The sequence below is a fragment of the Herpailurus yagouaroundi genome, unplaced genomic scaffold (genome assembly GCF_014898765.1).
Source record: "Herpailurus yagouaroundi ecotype Mexico unplaced genomic scaffold, PumYag 188, whole genome shotgun sequence".
NCBI lineage: Eukaryota > Metazoa > Chordata > Mammalia > Carnivora > Felidae > Herpailurus > Herpailurus yagouaroundi.
The window spans coordinates 1,796,572-1,820,388 of NW_024412419.1; the positions used below are offsets into that span (position 1 = coordinate 1,796,572).

The 23,817-nt window shown below is 61.8% G+C and overlaps 1 long non-coding RNA gene across 1 annotated transcript; it reads right to left on the reverse strand.

Moving 5' to 3' along the window:
- Nucleotides 1-10,220: 10,220 nt before the first annotated feature.
- Nucleotides 10,221-14,719, reverse strand: LOC121044032 (uncharacterized). Its single transcript, XR_005797072.1, has 2 exons — nucleotides 14,490-14,719; nucleotides 10,221-13,131 (listed from the first exon to the last, which is right to left on the reverse strand). It is a non-coding gene; the product is annotated as an uncharacterized LOC121044032 (long non-coding RNA).
- Nucleotides 14,720-23,817: the final 9,098 nt, after the last annotated feature.

The following is a 23,817-nucleotide window of genomic DNA, read 5'->3' on the forward strand; positions in this document are numbered from 1 at the left end:
TCCTCCCCGTGAGCCAGCCCGTCCCCTGTCCTCCCTGTGAGCCAGCCTGTCCCCTGTCCTCCCCATCAGCCAGCACATCTCCAGCTGGCCTGCATTGTTGTTTCAGTGGCACCTGACCTAGTGCCAGCCAGGTGGCCAGGAGGTGCCCTGGGGCAGACCCTGGGCACGTGTTGTCGGGGGAGAGGCCTCTGCATCACCTCCAAGCCAGGGCGGAGTCGCTGGCCCTCCCCAGAGAGGAAGGGCCCGTCATCAGGCCCAGGGGCTCAGGAGGGTCCGGGCGCTCAAGGTTCTCCAAAGCGTGAACCTTTGCTGGCACAGCAAGCCAGCCAGGGTGGGGCTGAGCCCTGCAGGGAGCTCGCGGCTCCTGCGACTCTGTCCTAGACTGCCCCTGTCTGCTGCATCCTGCCCACAGCCTGCACGACCCCAAGGGGAGCGCTGAAGCTGGGGTTTGTCCTGAGTTGGGGGAAGGCAGGGGTCCTGGTCTTCACAACCCCAGGCGGTGGGATCTCTGGACATGGGCTGCCCGGGAAGGTGGCGTGCCCTTGACCAGGCTGGGTAGGAGCTGAGAGCATTCCCAGCAGGGACCTGCGGGTTCAGGGTCACCTACCTCCAGGAACAGCATCTTGGTCCGCTCAACAAAAGGAACAGGGAACAACTTAGCCCGAACTGGGGCAAAGTACCCCAAGTGTCAGCTGAGTGCGGCCCCTTCCCTGCCTTGCACGGCTCAGGGCTCCAGGACCATTAGTCAGTTAGTACGTCTGCTTTAAATCAGCTCCCCTCCAACGTAAAAATCATAAAAGAAACTTTATGTGATTATCATAAATACAAAACTGGTGCCTCTTGCCCGATGTAAAAAGGAATCTGATAAAGCCAAAACAGTATCACCGTTTCTGGCCAGAGTCCCGCTGCCAAAGGACCGAGCCGGAAGCCAGCAAGTCCATCTTTGGTTAAAACGGGAAGATGGCAGGTGTCAGAGAGGCATTCGAGACCGCGCAGACCCCAGGCGAGACTCTGCCAAATCAGAGAGCCCGGGGAAACCAGAAGGGCTTTCCCTTCTGCCGTGGCTTCAATATCATTTCAGGCGAGCGTCTCTCACCTCCTGAAATCGTCCTGCTGACAGCCGGGCCGCATTCCCGCACTTTGGCAAACACTGACCTGGGAGAGCGGTGAGGAATATATTTCCCCATAAAAGTGATTGAGAGTCCTTGCTGGCAATGCCCGTACCTGAGTTAATCATCCCGTGCCAGCATCAATTTCCTGCTCTCGACAACGTCCTGTGGTTAGATATCAGCACGGTCGAAGCTGGGTGCGGGGCACACAGGAACCTTGGCCTGATTTTTACAGTGTCTGGTGACTATTAAACCGATTTCAAAATAAAAAGTTGTAAAAGCAAGTGCTGGGTGACTGCTAATCGGTGCAGAACGCTGGAGGGAAGCTGGGGTACGGCTCCACGTAACCCTAAATTCGGAGGCAGCCACAGCAGCTCGGACCACGGTCCCTCGGAGCTGGGGGGCAGAGCCCAGAGCAGCCCCGCCCCCGTTCTAACTGAAGCCACCTTCAGAGCGCTGGGGCAGGGAGGGGGCGCTGGGGTCCGGCCAGCTGACTGCATGCCAGCTGCGAGGATTTTCTGGCCATGGCCAGAGCTGCCTCTTAGCTTCCAGAAGGGAGGGTACGCGCAGAGCCAAAGGATCCAGAAGACCCCACGGCCCCTTCCCCAGGCATCTCTGGCTTGTCATCTTACAAGCCCCTCCAGGACCCTCCAGGGACCCACTTCCCCAGTGGGGATGACAAAGAAAGGGTAACAGGCCCCCTCCCGGGTCTTCCTTCACAGCCTCCTCATGACAAGTGCACAGCGATCACCCCACTGCTGCTGACCCCCCTCCCACAGGCAGTAGCTGCTGGAGGACAGGGACACGTCTAGGAACAGAGTCCCCTGCCTGGGCTCCTCTGGGTGATTCCTCTCTTCTTCCTTGTGGACCGGACCACAGGGGAAGGACGGGCCACTCTTCGTGGGAAGCACCTGGTCTGGCAGTCAGAGGAGAAGCACGTGCCTGTTTCACAATAGCTACGTGGCTTCGGCATGCTGGAGAGCCTCACTGCGACACGGGGACAATGGTGCCCGAGGACACTTTCAGTCACGGGCACCTGCACCAAAGTATGCCGGAAGAGCAGTGCGTAGTGATTTCTACAACCGAGGGCCACCAGCATGGCCCGCGCAAGTGCAGAATGTGGGACAAAATGCCCCAGGTGACTGGCGGGTCCCCTTGCTGTCACCGCAGCCCCCTCTGCCTCCACCACCAGCGAGCTGCCCGCTTCTCCACACTCAGAGACCCCAGTGGAAAATAGCACTTTCCCCCTCCTGGTCTCCACGTATCAGTCCCACAAGACTTGTAATTAGCCGTGGCCGGGTCCCGAGCCCAGCTAGAGAGCCACTGTCACCAAGGATACAAGCACGGTGGTTCACGGGTGTAGATCAAGCAACCATCTGTGGTCAGCACCCTGTTGCCTAAAGAGAAAGGGGTGTGAGGTCTGCTGGACGAACCCCAACCGTAGCACCGCCCCCACGACACTTTGGATCGAATGGCACAGAGCACGTGTAAGGGACGGGCTGCCATCGGGTCTCGTGTGTGAGGACGTGAGCGGGCTCGGGCATTAGGTCAGGGCCAGGTTGGACGGACGGGGACACGTGCCCAGAGCCCGTGCAGAGATACGTCGGGCCCAAAGGCACAAAATGCCACCGGGGTGAGTCCCATGAAGCTGGGGCTAGAAGGAGACCATGAGGCCAGGGGAGGAGAGAAGGCCGCGGGGCGGGGCAGCACCTGAGGGCCCGAGGCCAGGGGCCAGGTCCGCGCCCATGCCCATCGGCCTCCCTGACGGCCTGTGTCCCGGGTCGTAAAGGCTCAGCAGGGGTCCCCCAGGCAGGGCAAATGCACGGGCGACGCACTCAATATGCGCATCTTAGCTCGCTGTCCTGCGGGCTCAGGGAGAGCGTGGGAACAGGTCACAGGCCTGCACGGGTCCATATAGACACCAGAATCTGGGTGACACCTTAAATCCAGCCCTGTCGCCGGTAGCAAACACTATACATCTTGGGGGAAGCGGGAGAAAGGACTGTACATTAAGGGCAATTTTCCCAAATTACCTGACGAAAAGCGAACATAAGCGTCTTCTCTCCAGGATAATAGGAACGGACAAGAACAAAGACCAAGCCTGTGTGTGGCTAACTCCTCCTCTGACAACACAGAAGCTCATTTCAGATGCTAACACTGCACCACACGTCTATGGAAATACCTAGAAAACAACTCGTGGTGAACGCGTTGCCTGAAAGGCGGTACCCCTTGAACTGTGGACCAAAGCTGTGATCTGATTAGACATAGACCATTAAATATTAAGCCAGCTCAGCCCGTATAATTTCAACATGCGGCTCAAAATCGTATTTGTAATATGTCCACGGGCTTACTTGCTGTAAAATAAAGTATCAAATGTCATCAAGTAGAGAAGGTGGATGTTTGGTTGGAGAACAGGGAGAAAATGTAGCTGATTTGATTTTCCTTCGGGGATGCGGGTGGCCCGCGGTCTCTGTCTCGTTCCGTCTTCCGCGTGGGATACTCACTACCTCACGTGCCGGCTGCATGACCCCGGACGGGTCCTTCCCTCACCTCTAAAGTCAGGGGCCAGCTCCCCTGCAGCTACCCCACTCCGCTCTAACTGAGGAAGGAAGATGCTTTTCAGTGAGGTTACAGAGAAACCAAGTCACGTGAGAAGTCGCCTCTCTGCCTGCAGAGCAGAAACATTCTGTACTTCGAGGATCAAACCGCCTCCGCTTGCCCACGCCTCATGCGCACACAAGCAACGACGTGCCGCTTCACTCAGCAGACATTCCCAGAGCTGCGTCTGCGGGTAGGGCTAGGAGGGACAGGCGAGCCCAGGGACAGAAGCCCCCCAGCATCTGTGGCCCACCCTGTGGGGAGGACGCACGCGATAAATGTTAGGTATGCTGGCTCTGTGGCGCCACACGCGGGGGCTCGGGACAACGCACTGCCCGGCGGTTTCCGCGGCCAGGAGTCGGGGCGTAGCCGAGCGGGGTCTGCCGTCCGGCTCACTCAGGCGGGGGCCAGGCCGTGTTCTCATCCGGAAGCCCAACTGGGGAGAAATCCCCAACCTCTCTCTCGCTCACGCTCTGGCAGCTTTTCCTTCTGTTTCCACACGACTTGGTTATTCCAAGCAAACAGTGGAAGGCAGGACACTGAAGTGCTTTGCTGACATGTACAGTCTTATGTGCTGTAAGGTGTGGTGACGACAGAGCAGCCAGCCAGCGCCTCCGGCACATTCTGCACGTGGAAGCAAGCGCAGGTCCTGCCCACAACCAGAGCGGGGGTCAGGCCCGGACGTGAACACTGGGAGGCGGGAACACTCACAGCCGCTCGGCCACAGAAGGTTCTGGGTTCTGTGGAGGAAGTCAAGCCAGCGAGGGTGGCGGGACTCCCACGGGCGGGCTGCAAGACAGGGAAGGCACCGTCTACTCCAAGACTGGGAGGGGGGAAGGGGCAGGTCACAACATCTGCAGGTCCAACGCAGAGGCCCCATGGGAGTTGTGACCTGCTGTGTTCAAGGACAGCAGGCGACTGTCCTTCCTGGAAGAAAGACCAGAAGAGGCATAGATGAGGTCTGGCAGTGGAGGGTCCACACTGGGCAGGACTATGGGCCTGAGGACTTGTTTTGTGTTCACTGAGTAACACACGGGCCCTTGGAAGGCATCCGACAGAGGAGTGACAGGTCTACCTTTGTCTCTAGGGTCCCCCTGAGCGCTGGTGGAGACAACACCGAGTGCATAAAGTTGAAGCAGGGAGACCGACGGGGACGCAGTTGCAACAGGCCATCTTGGTGATGATGGTGACACTGACCAGGGTGGTGACTCACGTGTCCTCGAACACAGCATGTTGACCTTGATTTGAAGGCGGCCCCAGTAGGACCCTGCAGATGAATCAGAAGCGACCTCTTCATCCGTGGGGACCCCATAACGCCCTGGGGACTTGAACACGCGTTCCTTCCCTCAGCTCTGTCCCTGCCACGGCCGGCCAGCGCCCCAGCCTGCAGGTGACCCGGTCCAGTCCTTCGTGGGCATCACACCACTTCTACCGTCCAGCCTTCCTGCTGAGAACAGAGCTCACTCCTGCCCTTATTCTGTGTCCGCTTCAGGCACCCGTCAGCTCACGGGACACTCTCGTCCGGGACCGGAACCCCTCTGTGGCTCCTCAGCACCTCCGGGCAGGGCTACCGGCAGCGCCCTCCACGTGCTTGTCACACGCGTGTCCGTCACCCGGCCTCTGAAGGCACCAATTGTGCCTTCGTCACCCTGCATCTCAGCCGCCAGCGTACTGCCTGACGGAGAGTAGGCACTCTAAATATAATTACGGAGCGCCGCCGTGGAAAGGTTACCGTCGCCACGGGTGGTTAACCGGCTACTTGAGAGCTGGAGCTGGGGTTCCCGGCTGGAGGCGGCCGGCCTCAAGCGCTGGACCCAAGTATCCACCCGGAAGGCGGTAGAGGCCGGGGGACTTTGGCGAAGCAAAGCTGAGCCGGGAGGCAGGACGGGAAGGGCTCTGTCCCCCCTGGGTCCAGGGGGGCTCTGTCCACGTGCAGGGTCCAGGGGATGGTAGCTGTGGAGTGTTTGTGGTGCGGGCGAGACCTGGAAGGGCTGTCCGGACCACGAGGGGATCGGCATCCCCGGGCCAGGCCACACGCAGCCCCTCCGAGAGCCCCCAGTGGCAGGGGCCGATGTGGTGGGTGGAGGGCCCTTCGGCCTCCATGGGGCGGTGGCCAGGCTCCCCCTGCCAGTGGTATGAGAGGTCAGGTTTGCTCTGAGCCTAGCAGCGTGGGGCCGGCGGCCGCTCCCCTGAGCACCCCTGCCCGGGCCCCATGCCCCCAACGCCTGCCCTGAACGTCCTTGCGGACAGAACCCTGTGCCCCCCTGGCGTGGGCCCCTGGGGCACTAACTCCCATCTTAGTGACTCACGTGGTGAGCCTCCTGGAGGGCCCTCCCGGAGCCTCCTGGGGAAGTGCTCGCACAGACCACAGGCCCTGGATCCTGCGGCTGAGGGGGGTTTCCGGGAAGGGGGAGCGGGCAGGACGTGGGCAGGTCCCTCCGACAGTCGAAGCCAGAGGGGCCCCTGCGACTTCCTCCGTCTTTGTCCCCACAATGGGAATGCCGATAGCCGGTGACATGATACATGAACCCATTTCTCCCCGCGGCGCGGCTCATTTATCAGACCCACCGGCCCCCGCAGGGGCCGCCGACACTCGTCCTGCAGGGGCCGGGCCTGGGGCTCTGTCGGCTGTGGGCCAACGCCGCCCCCGTCTGAGCCTCAGCCCCCACACCGACAAAAGGGGCTGGAGCCTAGGAGCCCCAGGCCCCCGCCTTGTAGCAAGTTTTCAGTCCCAGGAAAGGATTCGCCAGCACATCCCGGTCCTGAGACAAGGCCCCGGTGGGAGTTTGTGGGAGTCTGTTTTATGCAAAGAGAACCCCCGTCAGACAAGACTACAGGCACTCTCTGGGGTGTCCCACTGGTGGTTTCGGGTCTGCCGCTGGGTCCAGCCTTCCCCCTCAGTTAAAATGATCAGACTTGAGGAAATTGTTAGTTGTGACTGGTGGTGATTGTGCAGTCAAAGGTCAGGCGACTCCCATTGTGACCTGCACGGAGGAAGGGAGGGCCCCAAGGTCAAGTGCCCGCCCTGTGACCTGCATGGAGGAAGGGAGGGCCCCAAGATCAAGTGCCCGCCCTGTGACCTGCACGGAGGAAGGGAGGACCCCAAGGTGAGGGGTAGAACGGGGCTGCATGGACCCATGGCCTCGGCCCAGAGGCTGCAGGAAAGGAGTGTCATCCGACAGTGACAAGCACCCCAGCGACACCCTCCTTCCTCAGTCCCCCTTGGAGCGCGTGCGGCTCACGGCCACCCTGGCCGCGGGCCGGGCTCCTGAGGGACAGGTGTTCATGTCCAGGGGGTGGTGTCCAAGTGGGCCTCGGGCCCGGGTTCTAGGGTCGGTCCTCCGGGCCTCGCCAGCCCCTCTCCCAGCAGGGGAGGCACGTGGCCCTGGAACTGAGTCCCACCCACGGGGCTGAGACCCTGAGAAGGCTGGAGAATGGCTCCCGAGAGCATCCACACACGGGATGCCGTCAAGAACCTTCTGCTCCTCAGCAGCGCTGGTGATCTGCCGGCCTAATGTATCTCTCCATGAGTCAGCACGCATTGAGTGCCTACGGTGTGCCAGTCTGGGCTTAACCCTTTTCACTCAGCCTTTAACATAACCCGAGGAGCTACATTTGTTTGTTTCCATCTTTCTGTTTTACAGGTCAAGCAGCGAAGGCTCCAGATGGCCGACTCCCCTCATCAGACTCTGGGGGCTCAGCCGGGACAGGGCTGGGAGGGTCTGCTGTGTCCCAGCCCAGGGAGCCTCAGCAGGTAGCTGAGATGACCTTTCTTTTGGTTCCCGGGTCAGAGGTCCTTCTGGATGGGGGGTTTCTGTCCGCCTGGCATCGGGGGTGCCTCTTCTTGGGCTATTCCCTGATCCCTGGCTCAGCCGCAGCTGTGACGAGACAAGTCAGGAGCTCTTCTGAGCCTCGGTTTCCCCCCACAGGACACCACTCCTGGCCTGTGGGGCTCCTCCTCCTGGGTGAGCGGCTGGCAGCCAGGCCCTCCCCCACCCCAGCACGGGTCCTGCGTGCCCGACCTCTGCGTCACACCGTCCTCCGCAGGGATGTGAGACTTGCCTGCACTCTGTGGGCACAGCCCATACGTCCCTCAGCCCGGCTCTGGCCGTGCTCCCGTCCACACCCAGGCCCTGGCCCCCACGTCCTCAGCCCGACTCTGGCCCTGCTCCCGTCCACACCTGGGTCCCGGCCCACATGCTCCTGCACGGCCAGCCTGCATGGCCAGGTCCTGCTTCTGTCGGGCAGGGTGGGAGGTCTGGCTCCAAAGCAGCAGCCGGGCCTCCCGTCCCCGGTAACTGCTTCCCTTGCCGCACACCCCGCCCTGGGCCTCACGTCCTCTTTCACAGCACAGCCCCCTGGGCCGGAGTTACAGGCCCATGCATCTGTCCCCTCCCCGTGTGTCTGTGGGGACATGTCTCCAGCATTTTGGTTGTTTGAACTCTCACAGCACGGGACGGGAGGCCTGTGCTAAACGGATGTTTGTGGAATGAATGAACCAACGAGTGAAGGAATGAAGAAAATTCTTGTGCTGGTGGGAATTTCCTGTGTCCAGGAAGGGTGTTAGGGTGAAAGCCTGAGCCCCTTAAAATGTCAGCAAATGGGCAGGTGGCTCTGGGGGTGATAAGTCAGGCCGACGCCGGTGGTCCCTGGGGCCGCCTCGTTCCCACACACGTGTGCGGGGATGGGCACAGACCCCTGTCTCAGGCAGCAGCCCAGCTTTGCCCGTGCGCTGTGGTCACCATTCTGGGCCCTGGCTTCCCACCCAGAGACCCCAATTCACCTGCTCTCAGTGCGGCCTGGATAATGGGGATCTGGGAGCTTTCTGGATGGCTCTAACAAGCAGCCGAGGCTGAGAACCACAGTCCACGGTGAGCTCCCGAGGACCAGGGTCACCAGGGGCCATGACAGCCTGTGTCTTTCTGCAGCCGCCCTGCCCCCACGTCACTGTCCATGCGCAGAGAGCCTTGGCCCTCGCACCACGGCAAGGATGCAGGAAGGAGAGGCCAGGGAGGGCGGACAGGAAACGTCAGGCCCCGGGCACAGCGGGTGTGCAGGCGGCTGGCGGGCGGGAAGGGGCAGATGACGGCAGGCGTGGGCCTGTGGTCCTCCCTCGGGGCGGCCCCGGTTCTCCCCGTCAGTTCTGACAGTGAATCTGACTCCTCCAAGCTTGGCTTCCAGCCACGTCCAGAACACTGGGAATACAGCGCTCTAATTAGCGGCTCTCATTAATCAGGGCTCCAACTGGGCAGAACTGGAGATGGGGGACCCACAGGGAGAGGAGCGTTGGCTGCAGCAGTGCCGGTGGCAGCAGGCCCCGGGTGGGGACAAGGCCTGTCCTCGGTCAGAAGGGACAGGAGACACAGACTCTGACCTCGAGAGAAACCACGGAAGCATCGCTATAGGAGGCTGGCAGGCTTTAGAACATAATTATGTTCTGTTTGCTTCATTGCTCAGAACCTCCCAGCAGCTCCCCGCCGAGAGCGGAATAAAGCCCGTGCTCGCGCTTTAATACGGGGTGCCCTGGCCCAACCTCCGTGACCCAGTTTCTCCTCCCAGCTCCCCAGCTCCGCCCGCTCTCCCTCTACAGGCACAAATAAACACACCCCCACCCGCGCTCTCTGCCCCCGCGGGGCACAGATTGTGGAGACTCTACTGTGTCTCTAGGAGTTTGACTCCAGCCAAGCCCTGAGAGCGGCAAAAGACCCTTCCCCATCGCCTCTCACACGCGTGTGCACCCTCGCACATGCACATCTGCACACACGCGCGTACACGATTCAGGTGCACATGCACACGTGGGCACACACGTGCATGTGCATAGTCGCACATGCGTACATTTGCACACAGATGCACACACGCACGCGTTTGCACACATGTGCAGGTGTGCAGCCACACACGTTTGCACACACATTTGCACGCACAATGCATGTGTACGTGCACACACTTGCATGTTTTACACACATCAACACGTGTGGCACATGTGTATGGATGTACACATGCATGCACCTGCACACATGCACGCACGTTTGCACACACGTGTGCCCACATGTACGCGGTTCGTACACACGTGTGTGCACACATGTGCATCGCTGTACACGTGTACATAGTTGTGCACACATCTGCATACATTTGCACGTGGGCACACAAGTGGACACACTCGTGCACACACATGCATACACACATGCACACACGCATGCCTGCACCAGCAGACTCCGCACTTGCTCACTCTGCCTCCACTGCTTAGCACTGGCCCCTGCATCTTCCAACGTGCTGCTTGAGCACACCTTCCCTGAGCCTGTCCCGCCCCAGAGGGCTTCCTTGGAGCACCTGCAGAATCCTGCATCATAACATCGCCACCTGCTATCACATCCTGTCGTTGCTGTTATTATGTAAAACCATCCTTTGTCCCCCAGGGTTTAACTGCCCTGACGACAGGCCCATGTTAGACCTGTTCCCCCCGCCCCCGCGTCTGAGTGTCCAGCACAATCTCCCCAAAAAACAGACATAAACAAATGTGTATTTAAGGGTCGTTATTTTTAAATAACCAAAGCTCAAGGGTTTACATGTGGGCCCATGTTATCCCAAGCTCTGTCTTATTTTCTGACATTGTGGGAAAGGAAACACTTTCCAGACAACCTTTGCTCATGTTGAAGTCTGAATGAGCCCAGATGGGCCCATTTTACAGGAACTAAAGGCACGGTGGAATCATCACTTTGCACATTTTTGCTTAAAAACCGTCTCTTTCCGGCACACCGATCGCTGTGGGCCAACGGAGCTGCGCATCTACTGACAGCGCGTCCTGCGTGGATTTGCTCCTGTGTTTTGACCGTCCCTGCTCCGGGGCCGCCACTGAAGTGCAGAACGGGGTTCGCCTAACCCCAGAAGCTGACACTGGACCGGACTGATGTGGGGGACTCAAGATACGTCCGTGATCACATGATGTGTGTCTTTCTCCTACAAGTAGAGGGCAGCCTCAAATACAGCTTGATGGAAATGTCTCATTATTTCTCAATAATGGGAGCTTCCGATAGATCTCTAGTTGACACGCGTCTACCCCACGATAGCGGCCAGATCTGCGTTTAATACGACGAAACGCCAAGTAGCACATGATGCTTTGCAGAATTATTTTAAGTGGGGAATCATGGGAAACCACGGAATTCAAGTCAAGCATCAGCCGAGTGCTGGCTGTGTCGTTTTCTCAGGGGGAAGAACACGCGAGACTATGTGTCTTTCAATCTCGCTTTCCCAATCTGTAAAATGGGTCTAAAGACATCTGATCTACTTATTCTGTAGCCCTGCTTCAGATGTCACGGTCACGTGAGGGTACCTCTGCCGTCGGAAAGAACGGTAACGAGCCAGCAAGGTCACCGGCATGAGCGGGTCCCCAGGACGCCGGTCCTTGACGTCCACTGTGTTCCGGCAGGACTCGGCCCGCGGCTGGCAGCAAGCAGGGAAGGAGCAAGACTGGGCCTGGTGTCCGGCGGGAGCCACAGACAAGTGCGGAGCAGGAGGCAAGAGCAGAGCCCCCGCTCTCCAGAGCGCACTCTGACTCCCGAGGTCCCCGGCTCCCGTCGTGCCCAGCGCGTGCCCAGACCCACGACCCTTGCCCACCTTGTGTTTTGTTTTCCCCTTTCTCCTTCCTTGTTCTTCGATGTCTCAGCAACACGAGCAAGAGAAGACGTGTCGGTCGGAGAGGGTCCCTGCAGCCCTCACGGCCCCCAACGGGACGAAAGCCCCCAACGTTGCAATGGCATCTAGGCCTTTTACGGCCTCGGGGGGCACGCCCCACAGCAGGTGTGCAGTGAGGCTGGAGAGGACACTCCGGTCACCCGGCCCGACCGCTGCCGCCTCCCCGGCTGTGATGGGGGCGGGGGGCAGGCCTGGGCAAGTGCCCTGTGCCTAGCCCGCCCCTCCTGGCCCACCCGGCCTCCGGGCCTCTGCTCCTCTTTCCGGTCTTCAGCTGACTCATCAGACCGCATTGCATTTTCCTTTTTAACCGCAGGCTTCCTCCTGGCCGCGGCTCCTGGGGGACAGGGACCGCATTCCCGTTACGTCAACGACAGTCAACAGCCAACATTCGCCCCTTTGTGCCCGGAGCGGGTTCACCACTAAGCACTTTCTGTGTGTTCTCATTGGGAGCGGCCGAGGAGCGGGGGACGGGGTGGAGGAGGAAAGCCGCTCAGTGACGCTCGGCCGGGAAGTGACAGCCACAGCTGGCGTCCAGGCAGAATCTTGACTCCTAGAGGCAGCCGGCACAGCTCCCGTGCGGCGTGGCCACGGAGGCAGTTGCAGCCCAAGCGTGAGGCGTCGGTGCCCCACGCGCTGGCTGACTCAGGCAGGCCACAGGTCACACCCCCTCGTGGCACCCGTGGCCGATGCAGTGCCTCCGGTGGCGATGAGTGGAAGTGCAGCCTGAAGCCCGTCTGGGGACCGAGCAGGGGCGCCCAGAGCGCGGGCCCCCAAACGGCGTGCGGACGAGAAAGGGTCTGGGATTTGAAGTCGGATGCACACAAGCCGGGCCTTATGATTGTGCGGCTGCAGGGTGAGCCTGCCTGCGTGTGAGAAACAGAGAAGCAGGGCCCCCGCAGGCTGAGCCGTCAGGGTCACTGGTTACCGCTGCAGGGGTGAGGGATGGGGAGGGTGCGGCCAGGAAGAAAATCACTCTTTCATCGGGTTTATTTCCAGGTGCAAGCACCACCGTCAGTGTGGGCGAGGGGCCCGTGCTGCTCTGACCCCACCTGTGTGGGGATGTAATCCCAGCCCCGCCCTCCCCCGGCATGCTCTGAAAGCTCGGGGCCCTTCCATGCACCTTCTCCCTTGAAGTTTCCTCCCCAGAGTCCTCTCTTCCTGCTCCTACCTCTGAGCTGGTTCACGTTCAAGATTAAGCCTGAACCTTCAAAGTCCTCCCTTGAACCCGACAGACCCTCTCCTTTGTCCTCACAAAGCACCTCAGACCCCCTTCCCACCAGGACCTGCCCGGGTCCCGCCACAGCGTTCGGGGCTCCTGAGACCCGCACTCCGGCCTCTCGGTCTGGACGCGGCGAGGGTCCTGCGAGGGCAGCGGGATAGAGCCCACATGCGACGGAAAAACAAGCCACCTCCCTCCCAGGTTTGCAGGGCAAGGTCAGGGCCCTGCGCTTAACATCACAGGCTTTTGCGAAACCCCCTTCTTCCTCGGTACCTATTGTCTTCCTATCTTACAGAAGCTCTTTCTTCTTCCTGAAACAGGCCCGCGTGATGTCAAAGTAAACTCCGGGCCCAAGGATGCCCAGGAGACACGAGCGTTACTTCATCATATGGCAGCTTTTCCTGAGAATGTCCCTGGAAACGCCCGGGCTCTGTGCTGGGGGATCCAGTTTTGCGCCAGGAAACCTCGCAGGAAAAGAGGCGTAGGGAAGCTGGGGAGATGGGCGGGCCTTAAAAACTGCAACTGTAAGATCAAAGCACGGGTGTGAGGGCTCTTTGCGGTGGGGCGTGCAAACGACCCCAGCTAACCTGGAGGAGGGGCTTCCGGGCGGCCGTCTGACTTTGCCCAGGGGCCAGCGGCCCGAATGCTCACAGGGGACGTAACCAGACGCAGGCAAACCCAGAAAAACACCCTGGAAACTGGAACCTGCCTGTGCAGGCCCCTCCCCGGGCCACCCACGGCCGGGGGTGTGCTCGCCCTGGCGGTCTCGCCTTTGCCTCTGCCTGGGCCGAGCCCGGCTCTGGGAAGAGCCCACCAGACCCGGGGGCAGGGCCCTGGGTCCAAGCCCCGCCGGGCACGTCCTGACCAGGCGAGCCGCTCGGCCTCCGTCTTCAGCAGGCGTCGCCCGGGACCCCCGTGGGGCTGCCGGGACCCGAGTGCCAGCTCTGCACGCAGCCAGCGCCCTTTACTGTTATGTCGGTCTTGGCACCCTGGTGGCTTAGAAATTTTGCCAAGAAGCAGAGCTGTTTCCCGAATCCATCGACTCACTCATTCGTGGGCTCACACGCCTTGTCACCCGCATGTAATGAGTGTTGAAGGGTCCTGGGGGAGCTGTGTGACAGGCAGACACCAGGCTATGTTATGACATGGGAGGGGACAGCGGGACGCAGGGTGAAGACTGTGGGCGTGGCAGCTGCGCAGACCCACGGTCGGTCGGGTCCCGCCTGTCCCTACGGGGTGACTTCGAAGAGGGCCGACAAAGCCCCATGGGCCACACGAATGTGTGCACGGACTTGTGGTCACGCAGACAGATGAGGAACGGGGCGGGGGGGGGGGGGGGAATGCGTCTCAGGGGCCAGGTCCCGCGGTCGGTCTGATGGTGCCACAGAGACACCAGCTCACTGTCCTGCCGGCCTCTCGGCCCCACCGCTGCGTCCTCGCCCCTGGACCACTCTGTCCACCCGAGGAATGCCCACGTCTGAACTTGCCTGCTTAGCACATCCTCAAATGGCAAAGCCAGATTTCTTCTCTAACACACACCCTTTGCCTACAGAGCAAAATGGACACTTCTCATCACGGTCCACCAAGCCCTCCACGGGCAGGGCTGACCCTGCCCTCCCCCCTGGAGCACCTTCTCGCCGCACGGCCACCCTGATGGTCATTCTCTGTGTCCCACGGTCACTGCTGCCGGCATGTGCATCCACAGTGTGGGACAGTCCTGTCTCCCAGCCTCTGCCCCTCACCCGGCCAGCTGTTCCTAGACCTCACCCCCTGCCTGGCCACCACCTCCAGGAAGCTCTCCCTGAATCCCCCTCCACCCCCCCCCCCCCAGGAGGCCAGGTGCCCGTCTCCAATTCAGAATTTCCCTAACTCACCTTTTTACTGGGAGGCGTGTGACCCTCCTTTGAGGACCGCAGGGTCTCTTGGGAGAGACGCGACGTCACATTTCACACTCGTTCCTGTGTCTTTAGTGTCCTGCACCCCGGAGGGAGAATGGTGAGCGTGGGGCAAAAAGTCGCGGGACTCGGTCAGGAGCGAAAAAGAGCCAAACGGGCATCGCCCAAATCGGGGTTGGCACAACCTTCCTCCACTTGGAGCCAAGGACTGGGTGCCTCCCCACGCCGCGGCCAGGCACTCGCAGAGCCGTCCCGTGGTTACTGTTCCTCGCACACCTGCCTCCCCGCCGGACCGCGAACTCTCCAGGGTGGGGGCCTGTGTCACTCACCACCGCGTCTTCCCACAGGGCTGCTGGGGGCCTGGGGCCGGGCGCTCGCACGTGGGGGCTCGCTGAGCCAGGGACGCGGCGGTCGGTCGCAGCGGCCCTCGGACGCAGTGGCCCACGCCTGCACTTTCTCCCCACTTAGCACCGGGAGAAGGCGCCCCCGCAGGAGGGCACTGGCTTGGGGGCCAGGCCTGGTCCAGCAGCAGGACTCTGGGCCCCGGGACATTCACTCACCCGTCTCTGCCACAGCCCGCAGGGGGCCATGCAAAGAGCTCCCGAGGGACGTCGTGTTGCCGCAGAGGCCCGGTCACTTCTCTGCCCCACATTCCGCCCACGATCGCATAATTAATACCCCGACACCGTTCGTTCGCTGACACGCAATCTGCTACGGTTCCAGACGCTCCTACTTACAGCTCAGCCTTTGCAGGATTCATTAGGTTCGGTTGTTCAGAGAATCTGCTTAATTTCCAGCCATGCCCCGTCCTGTTGAAAAAAAATTATAATCTGTAACAATTACACAGTTCAGTTGTTTAATGGAAAATAAATTTGTCATCATTCTCTTGCTAAAAATGACTTTACCTACAGCGAATGCTCTGAACGTCCCCGCAGTGGCCCTGGCGTGGCCCCTCGTGAGTCGACCCCACACCAGCCCTCAAACCCGACGTCCCTCCCCCGTGAGTCTGTCTGTAAACAAGCTCTTGCTGGGCGTGTCACACGGAATGTCACTTACGATGACCATCAATGAGTGTTAAGTGAAGAAAGGGTTCTGTGACCAAACAGGTTCAGAGAAATTGAATTTTGAAAGCGTGCATATTTAATGCAATCCCGATCCGAGTTTTATATGCAAAGTCTCGACATTTGGGGCTATCTGAAGAGGAACGTAGGACACGGTGCTTCCCAATCCTGACCGCGTCCAGAAGCCCCTCCTCGTCCTGGTACTTGAGAAAACCTCCACGCAGGGCACGTCCTGTGTGCTCACCTCTCCAGCCACGTTCAGAAGGCCGCACCGTAGCCACGTGGTGGGACTGTCCACCACCCCACGGCTGGCTCTTTCCACAGCCAGAAACAGCTGGTTCACTTGTTGATCCCTTCATCCAACCACCCGCTACTTCCCGACAGCTCCTGAGTGCCCAGATGCTCCCAGGCCGGCTGTGGAGAAGCCATCCTGGACGAAGAGGTCCGTGTGCAGGCGACGGTTGATGAGGTGCTCCCAGGGGAGATCTGTGTGACAGGCAGGAAGGGGCCAAGCACGGGGCCCCTGGGGACGGTCTCTCACAGGGTGGCTCGAGCTGGCCCGGCCAGGAGGACGCTCAGGGGAGGCTCGCCGAGGTTCTCACGAGACACAGGGTTTCCACGCGGGTTTCCACGCGGGTTTCCACGCGGCCGTGTCTGCAGGACAGCGGGCCTTCGTCGTCAGGGACCATCGGCTCACAGGCAGTGACAGCAGCGTCCGGTGGCCCCAGGACAGACCTCTGGCCCAGGGCTGGCTGTTGAGGCAAGGCGCAGAGGAGAGGAGCCGCACGGCAAAGAGCAGACGCGACGAGGACTTTCAGGCGGGGCCACGCCTGACCTTCTCCCAGGACACGAAGGTGGCCGGGCAAGTCTCACGCCAGTTGGCCACCCTGCCCCCGTGCCCACTCTGCTCTGCCGGCCCGGCTGCTGCGATGCCCTCAGCCCCCGGCCACCTTCACTCTCGCATCCAGAAGCCCCTCCCAGAAGTCGGCGAGGCCTCCCACGGCCCTCCACGCCCGCCGCGCCTCCCCGTCCCCTTCCGTCCCAGAGCGAGCGTTCGCACAAAGCCTGGATGCTGGGAAGTGAGCAGCCCGTGTCCCGAGGGACTGGGTGGAGGGCCTCTGCAGGGGGCTTCGGTACCCCACCCCAACAGCCACGCCTCACTGAGAAGCAGCAGGCCCTGGAGACAGGATGCTGGCCGTCGGATGCCAGGTCCTCCTTGTCCGTGTAACCTGGAACGAGCCACCATCTGCTTCCGTCCTCTCATCCACGAAGGGGCCACTGAATGGGCTGACACACCCGAGTGCTTAGAAGAGTAAGCTCCCGGCGACTGTCAGCATCATCGTTCTCTCCGACGCCGTCCAAACGAACCAGAAGCAAACTCAGCACGGCTCCCGGGTAGCTCTAAGTGTGACTGCTGTGGGCTCCCTGGAGCCCGGCCCCGTCCCCGTTCACGCACGCGAGGGCCCGTCCCGGTCGGACGCGCTCCCACCCCCCACCTCACAGGTCACGCTGCCATAGACAGCCGTTCGCCTCTGCCCCTCCGGCCTTCACGCCTTCCAGCAGAGAGCCCGCACGAGGCCAGGGAAGGCAGGAGAGTGCGCGGAGTGGAGGTGATCGTAGGGAATGACGATTTCCACCGTGAGTCTGATGAAGAGCTGCCTTCATCACCGTGGCGTCTAAGGAGCCAACCGCAGCACAGAAGCGGAAACGTTTTGGTGCCACTTTGCCAGTCAGCGAGACCTCGGGTTCCCACGTAACTGCACTCCTGAAGGTGTGGAACCATCAGAAGACCAGGTTCGATAATTCGGTTCGGGGGCCTCAGACGTACTTGGAAACCAAGAAGAACTCGTTCAGTTTTGTTAGCGTTTCTCAGAAACCTGCAGAAGGCTCCCAGATACGTCAGACTGGCCCAGACTATCAGCAGGACCTTCCTCCTGAACCCACACGGACTTTTTTTGTGTGTTTTACAGACAGAGCCGTCCACGATCCTGTTCCAGACAGGAGAGCACCCCCAAATCCAATTTCTGCCTTCGCGAGCTCTTCCCAGAAGCAGCTCTGGGGCGGTTCCCAGCACACACGAAGCCCCAGGGAGCCCTCAGGGGTCGTGAGGAGACGGTGGGGCTCCAGGGGCCTGAGCAAACAGCGGCACTGACCCGGAGCCCCCGGGTGTCCCCTCACCAGCGCCCGGTGCCCATGAGCTTCGGGGGAAAACTGAGCAACTGCAAAGAAAATGAAAACAAGCACATCCGGTGGGTTCCAGCTCCGCCCAGACCTCGCCAAGATCTTCTCCTTGACATGTGGCACCAAAGGGACTCCACCCAAGATGGCGCCCCAGACCCGACGTTTATTCCCCTCACGCTGGGCTCCTGCCTGATGGGAATCGGCTGCAGGGCTGCAGCCCCGGAGAAGACAGTACAGACGGGGAAGAAGACGGTACGTGCGAGGGAGAAGATGTACAAAGTGGAGAGGAGACGGTACAAAAGCCAGGGCCCCGCGTGCACCTGCAGACACCGGGTCCGAGGACGGGGAGAAGACGGTGCAGACCGAGAACGCAGACCCGTGAGCGCAGAGCCCCGGTCCGTGGTGCCCCCTTGCAGAGCCCGATGGGCAGCGTCCAGGCTCGATCGGGGAGGAAAGCGCCCGCAGGGGGAGGCAGCAGCCGCAGGGCCTCCGGTGCGAACCTCCTACCCGTGTGAGGAGGTCTGGAACTCAGGTCGAGGACTTGAGGTTTTAAAGAAAAAGGAGCCGCACGGGAGTGTGTGAATCGGGAAAGCAGTGTCAATGCCATCTAGTGTGTGTACCACGGGGAGCAGACCACGGCCCGGGATGGGGGCGGAGGCCAGAAGGACCCCCTAGCTGGGTTCGGGTCATACCCCAAGCATTGTGCAGGGGCGAGGCCAGGGAGAGGAAGGACACTTGACAGTGTTCGGTATTTGGTGAGGGAGTCCCGGCTGCTGGCAGAGTTTGACCCTAGGGTGGCGAGACGTTTTTAGTTCCCGCGGCTCAGGGGGCGCCGAGACCAGCCCAGGCTGGAGAGGACAGAGAGGACGCCGCTCCCGGGGTGCAGTGGGTGGCTCCGTAAGCAGGACAGAGGTCCTCTGCTCCTCGGGAACAGGTGTCGGAGGGCGAGGGCCCGGGGCCTGACCTGGAGCACGTGCAGGCTGGCCTGGGCCCCATTCCTGGGCCCTCCCCGCCCCGGGTGACCCAGCTGGGTGTGCTCAGTGCCCAGCGGGATGGCAGAGAGATGATGTCCCCACCAGCGAGAGCATCCTCACGTCCTGCTCTGGGTGCGGTGGGAAGGGGATGCAGAGGCGGGGCTGAGCCTCCGTAAGTGGGGACGACTCACAAGTCTTCACACAGAACGCGCCCCCCCCCCCCCCCCGCCAACCCCCGTGGCCTCAGTAAGGCAGGAAGAAGCCGGTGAGGAGCAGAGCTGGGTCAGGAGCAGAGAAGGAGAAGCCAGACTCCAGTGAAGCTGAGGACGGAGCGTGATAAGAGCCGAGAACCGCCAGCGGTAGGGAGGGTGGACTTTACACAAACAAACGACGCTGGCGGAATGGTCCAAACGCAGAGGACTCAAACCCCAGCTCCCGCTTTCCTACAACACGCGAAACAGAACACGCGTAGAACAGAACACAGCCCGAAGGAACGCAAGGAGTTTCCACGCGGTTCCGGAACGGCCCGTCAGCGAGGACCGCGTGGGGCGTGGGCTTCGCAGGGCCCGCCGTCCGCGACATCGGCGGCCTGCTGAGCATCCCCGACCCCAGCCCCCGTACGCGGAAAAGGACAAGAACAAACGAAGACTACGTAAAATGCTGCATCCAAAGCACGTGGCACAGAGCGTGTGGCCGGCATGTGACAAGTACCCACTGTACCCACTGAGCTGTTTTTATTGCTGTAATTGTGTGTGTTTCATAAAGATTTTCAACAGTAGCGAAGGAAATGCTTCTTTTCCACAGACAGCCCTCGGACCTTCAGAACATTCCGTGTCTCAGCAGCCCGTTGTTCTACGGCCAGTGGCGCTCCCCTGTCCGCACACCCGATGCCCGCTCTGGGGCCAGTACCCCGCAGGCAGCGGCCTCGTGACGAGGGTTCCCTGGGGACTCTCCATGGCTGGGGGGCGGGGGAGCTTGGGTCACACGTGGCGGGGAGGGGGGGGTGGGCGGGGTGTCGGTTCACACACACCGAGTCCCAATCTGCGCTCTGGCTTGAGGACAGAGGTTGTCCTCGGACACGTCTTGGTCAGAGGGAGTAGGAGGAACAGACGGGGAGGGGGGACCCCGTGGTCAGTTCTGAGCTCAGTGACTTACAGACCGAATGCGGCTAAATCTCCATGACAACACGCCAGGCGGCCTGTGAGTTCCGCTGCCCAGAAGGAAGCCGAGACTAAGCCGAGTAACCTGAGATGGGCCAGAATTGAGCACACGAAGGAGCTGAGACTTGATTCAGAAACACCTGCCCGGCTCCCCAGCTGGCCTCCTCCCAGTCAGACACACTCGGCGTCCGTGCGTCTACATGGCGGATGCTGCGGCCGAGCGAGAGCCGGGAGGGCGCACGGGCAGAGCCCACGCCACCCCCAGCCCGGATCCGGCCGCTGTGCGGGAGGAGCGCTCAGACGTGCCCGGGTGCCGGGGGCACAGCCGGGGGGGCACAGGGCAGCACTGACAGCCGGGATGCGGGGCGGGGAGGGTCAGGAAGTCTCCCACTTCAAGAAAAATGTTTGGAAGGCAAAAGGTAAGATTCCCTTGAAAAGAGAAGCGTATAGTCGCGCAACAGGCCCCCGGAAACATACAGATGCCATTCGCAGGCAAGAGGGCATCGTCTCCCCCAGCAGCAGCTGACCCCTGCCGAGCCTCCGTGAGGGCAGACGGGTCCCCGTGCCCTCACGTTCCCCCCGCGCCGAAAATCGGGGCAGCTCGCCCGGGCTGTGCCTCGATTCTAAGGTAAACCGGAGAATCAGTAGAGCCCGCCCGGGGTGAAGGGTGAAGGTGACCCCGTAACCTCATCCCCGACTTCTCATCACCCGCCCTCGGGGGCCGCAGGGTGCCCGCGCAAGAGGCTGAGTGCGCGTTCCAGGCGCCCGTGGCGCTGTGCTGGCACGTCAGAGAGGTGACAGCCTTTGAGGACTCCCAGTGGCGGCTTTACAACCAGCCTCTAAGCTGCCCCAGCGGGGGGGTGGGGAGGCCTGTCCGCGGCCTGAAGAAGCCCCCTGCGGACAGTGGCGGGCACAGCGTGGCCACGCGGGGGCAGGCGGCTCCCCTGCGGGCCAGGCCACCAGCTGCCTCCCGGATCCCTCTCGCGGGAGTTCTGTTGAGCAATCTGGCTTCCTACGGGGGCGACTCATCAGCCTCCCGACCCCACGGTCTGACCCAGGCTGTCCGTGCGCCTCACTCTGCTGGCCTGGGCCGCTGGCACAATCTGTCCAACAGGAATGACCTTATTTAAGAGATAGAATCTTAGAACTTATGGAACTGTGGGATGGCCTATCTGAACATGACAGATAACGACTTTTCTGTCAACTACACCACGAGCCAGTTTTCCACCTCATTTTTTTTAGATCAGAAGTAAATGAAAAAGCGGAAGATCGTATGAGATCTGGGCGGAAGCGGCACCCGCTCCGCGGGAGGCCGCGCGTACTCACGGGTGCGGCGAAGACGGGGAGGGGGGGCTCTGGGCCCGGCCCGCGGGGGTCCGCGGTCTACGGCGCATGGCAGCCGGCAGAACCGGGGCACGGAAAGGGCGCAGAGCAGCGCCGAACGCGGCGAGAGAGACCTCCGTGTGCGGCCGGAGCGAGGACACACGGACGGACACGCGGGAGCTGTCGGGGTGGCGACGGCCGCCTCCGGGACTCAGCACACTCCGTGGAATGTGACTCTGCTCCACTTGTAGAGGATCAGCTGACTGCCGGTCACTAAGACGCATGCCCTTAGTTTGCAGACGTCTGAAGGAAATGCGCCCGAGAGATGGCTCAAGGCCGAAGCCCAGATATGACGGACAAGTCACGGGGCTGCTGAAGGGGGTTGCGGTAAGAAACAGCGGGCTCTTGGCGGCTAAGAGCTCCGGCCTGGGGGGCTGTCAGCAGGCTGTGTCACACCTGCCCCACGGACACAGCGAACAACAGGTAAGCTCAGGTCTGAGGGCGGCTGATCAGTGCTCGACCTCGGGCTGTGGGCCTGGCCGCTGTGGGTCCCGCAGGCGAGGGAGACGCCGCGGGCCATTTGCACACTGCAAAGGAATGGGAAGAGCCGGGATACCTTGCTTCTCGGCCTGGGAGGGAGCACAGCTCTGGGCAAACGCCGGGGGGAGCACGGACGGCAGGAGCCTGCCCCTTCCAGGCTGGGCGGCCAGGAGGCGCCTCCGCACCACGGCCAGCCTCTCCCGTAAGGTCTCAGTGGGGCAGGAGGACTGCCCTGAGCGGGCCTCGTTGCCACCTCGGGGCGTCCGTCCTGCCGGGGTTGACGCCCGCCATCCCAGGGGCCCCGGTGGAGGCTCATGTCCCCTGACGCACACCACACATCACACGCCTGTTCCCATCCGGACACACCCATCTCGGCCACAAAGGCTCTGCTGACAGAAGCAGCCGTCGGCGGGCGTCCTTTCCCGACCGGTGGGCAGCTTGCCCCGGGCTGTCCCTGCACACACTCTGTCCCCACAGGCATGGAGACAGGGGACAGCGCAGAGTCCCTTTGTCTCGGCCACCTCCGCCTTGTGGGGGCTGCCTTCCAAAAGGCCAGCTGGGAAACGCCGGGAGGGCGCGTGTGCCTCCCAGGTCACTACGGACTGTGTACAGAGCGAGGCAGCAGACCCACGCGTGTCACGTGGCCCCCCCTTGGGGTCCCGTCGCAGGACGATACCCCGGCTCCTCTGCGGGGCCCCGCCCGGGACACTGCACCCCCCACCCTCCTGCCGCCCGTGCCGTGCCCGATCCTACACAGAACACACGCCTGCCTCGGCGTCTGCTCTCCCCTGACCTCTCTGTGGGAACGGCGTCTATCCTGCCATCCGGGACCAGAACTCGCACCCCTGCCCCACAGAGAGGCCCCCCCTTCCGGCCCCAGAGCCCTCCGGCCGGCACCGTAACCCCTGGTGCCACACAGCCTTGTCCTTCCACACCACGGGCGTGGCGGCTCATCCTGTTCTCCGGTATCCGCTCTGTGGTCTGGCCCGGGCCCCACGCACAGTAGGTGCTCCAGAAGCGGCGACAGGTCACTGGAGGGGAAGGAGCAGCAAATGGCCATCTGAACCTCAGTCAGAAGCACCGTTTGTGCGGAGGGTGGGGTGAGGGGTGGCTGGGAGAGCACGGTCTTCGCTCCTTCCAGATCCGCGGGGGGCGGGGGGGGGGGCCCGCGGGAGGGGGCGTGGTCCCCACGGAGCCCCCGGAGGAGGCACACAGACCGGGAGCCGGGCTCAGCTGAAGAGCAGAATGCAGATCCCAGCGCACCTAGGAACCCGGTCTCCATGTCAAGGGCGTCGGGCTCGTACTTGGGTTAAACTGGGCCCGGGAGCGGGTGCTTGGAGGCTCCCCTCGACTTCGGAAGTGGGTGCGAACTCGCTCCCGACTCCACGAAGCGTAGCCGAGGAGAAGCTCGTTCCTACGGACGGAGAGCACGCGCCTCTGTGATCATCCAGACGTGATCCGGGCTGAGGCTCCCTTGCCGCGAAAAGGGGCTCGCCAAGCACATCGGTGGCCGTTTCCTGGAGGGCACGGCCGGGTGTCCTCGCCGCCGTCCCCCTGCCGTCTCTAACAAGGCTCCGGGAGGAGACAGACTTGCAGAAACCTCTGGGAGCTCTCTCCAAGCTCTCGCAAGCTGTTTCGTTGGGGTGGGGGGCAGGCAGGAACTGACCCGTCCACTTAGCGCTCGCAGCCCGGGGTCAGAGCCACTTTTACTGGAAGGCCCCGCGACTCGGCCACGTCCCTGGGCGTCCGTCACCATGCTGGGGCTTCACGGCGACGCGGCCGGCAGGCGGAGCGTATTTCGAGGCCTGGGCCAGATCACGTGACCCCAGGGTCCCACAGCCGGGTCAAGGAGCAGCCGGCCGGGACTCATCCGCTCCACAGGCTGCCACAGGGCCCCCCCCCCCCCCCGTCCCTGGAGCCAGAGAGCCGGGCGCCTCGAGCAGCGATGCAGCCTCACCCGCTAACTGGTTCGAGTTCTGCACGTGGGGGGAGGGGAACGGCACGAACATAAAACACAAACGTCGAACGGGCCCCTGAGTTACTCGGTAGCCGCAAAGCCCGGGTGCCG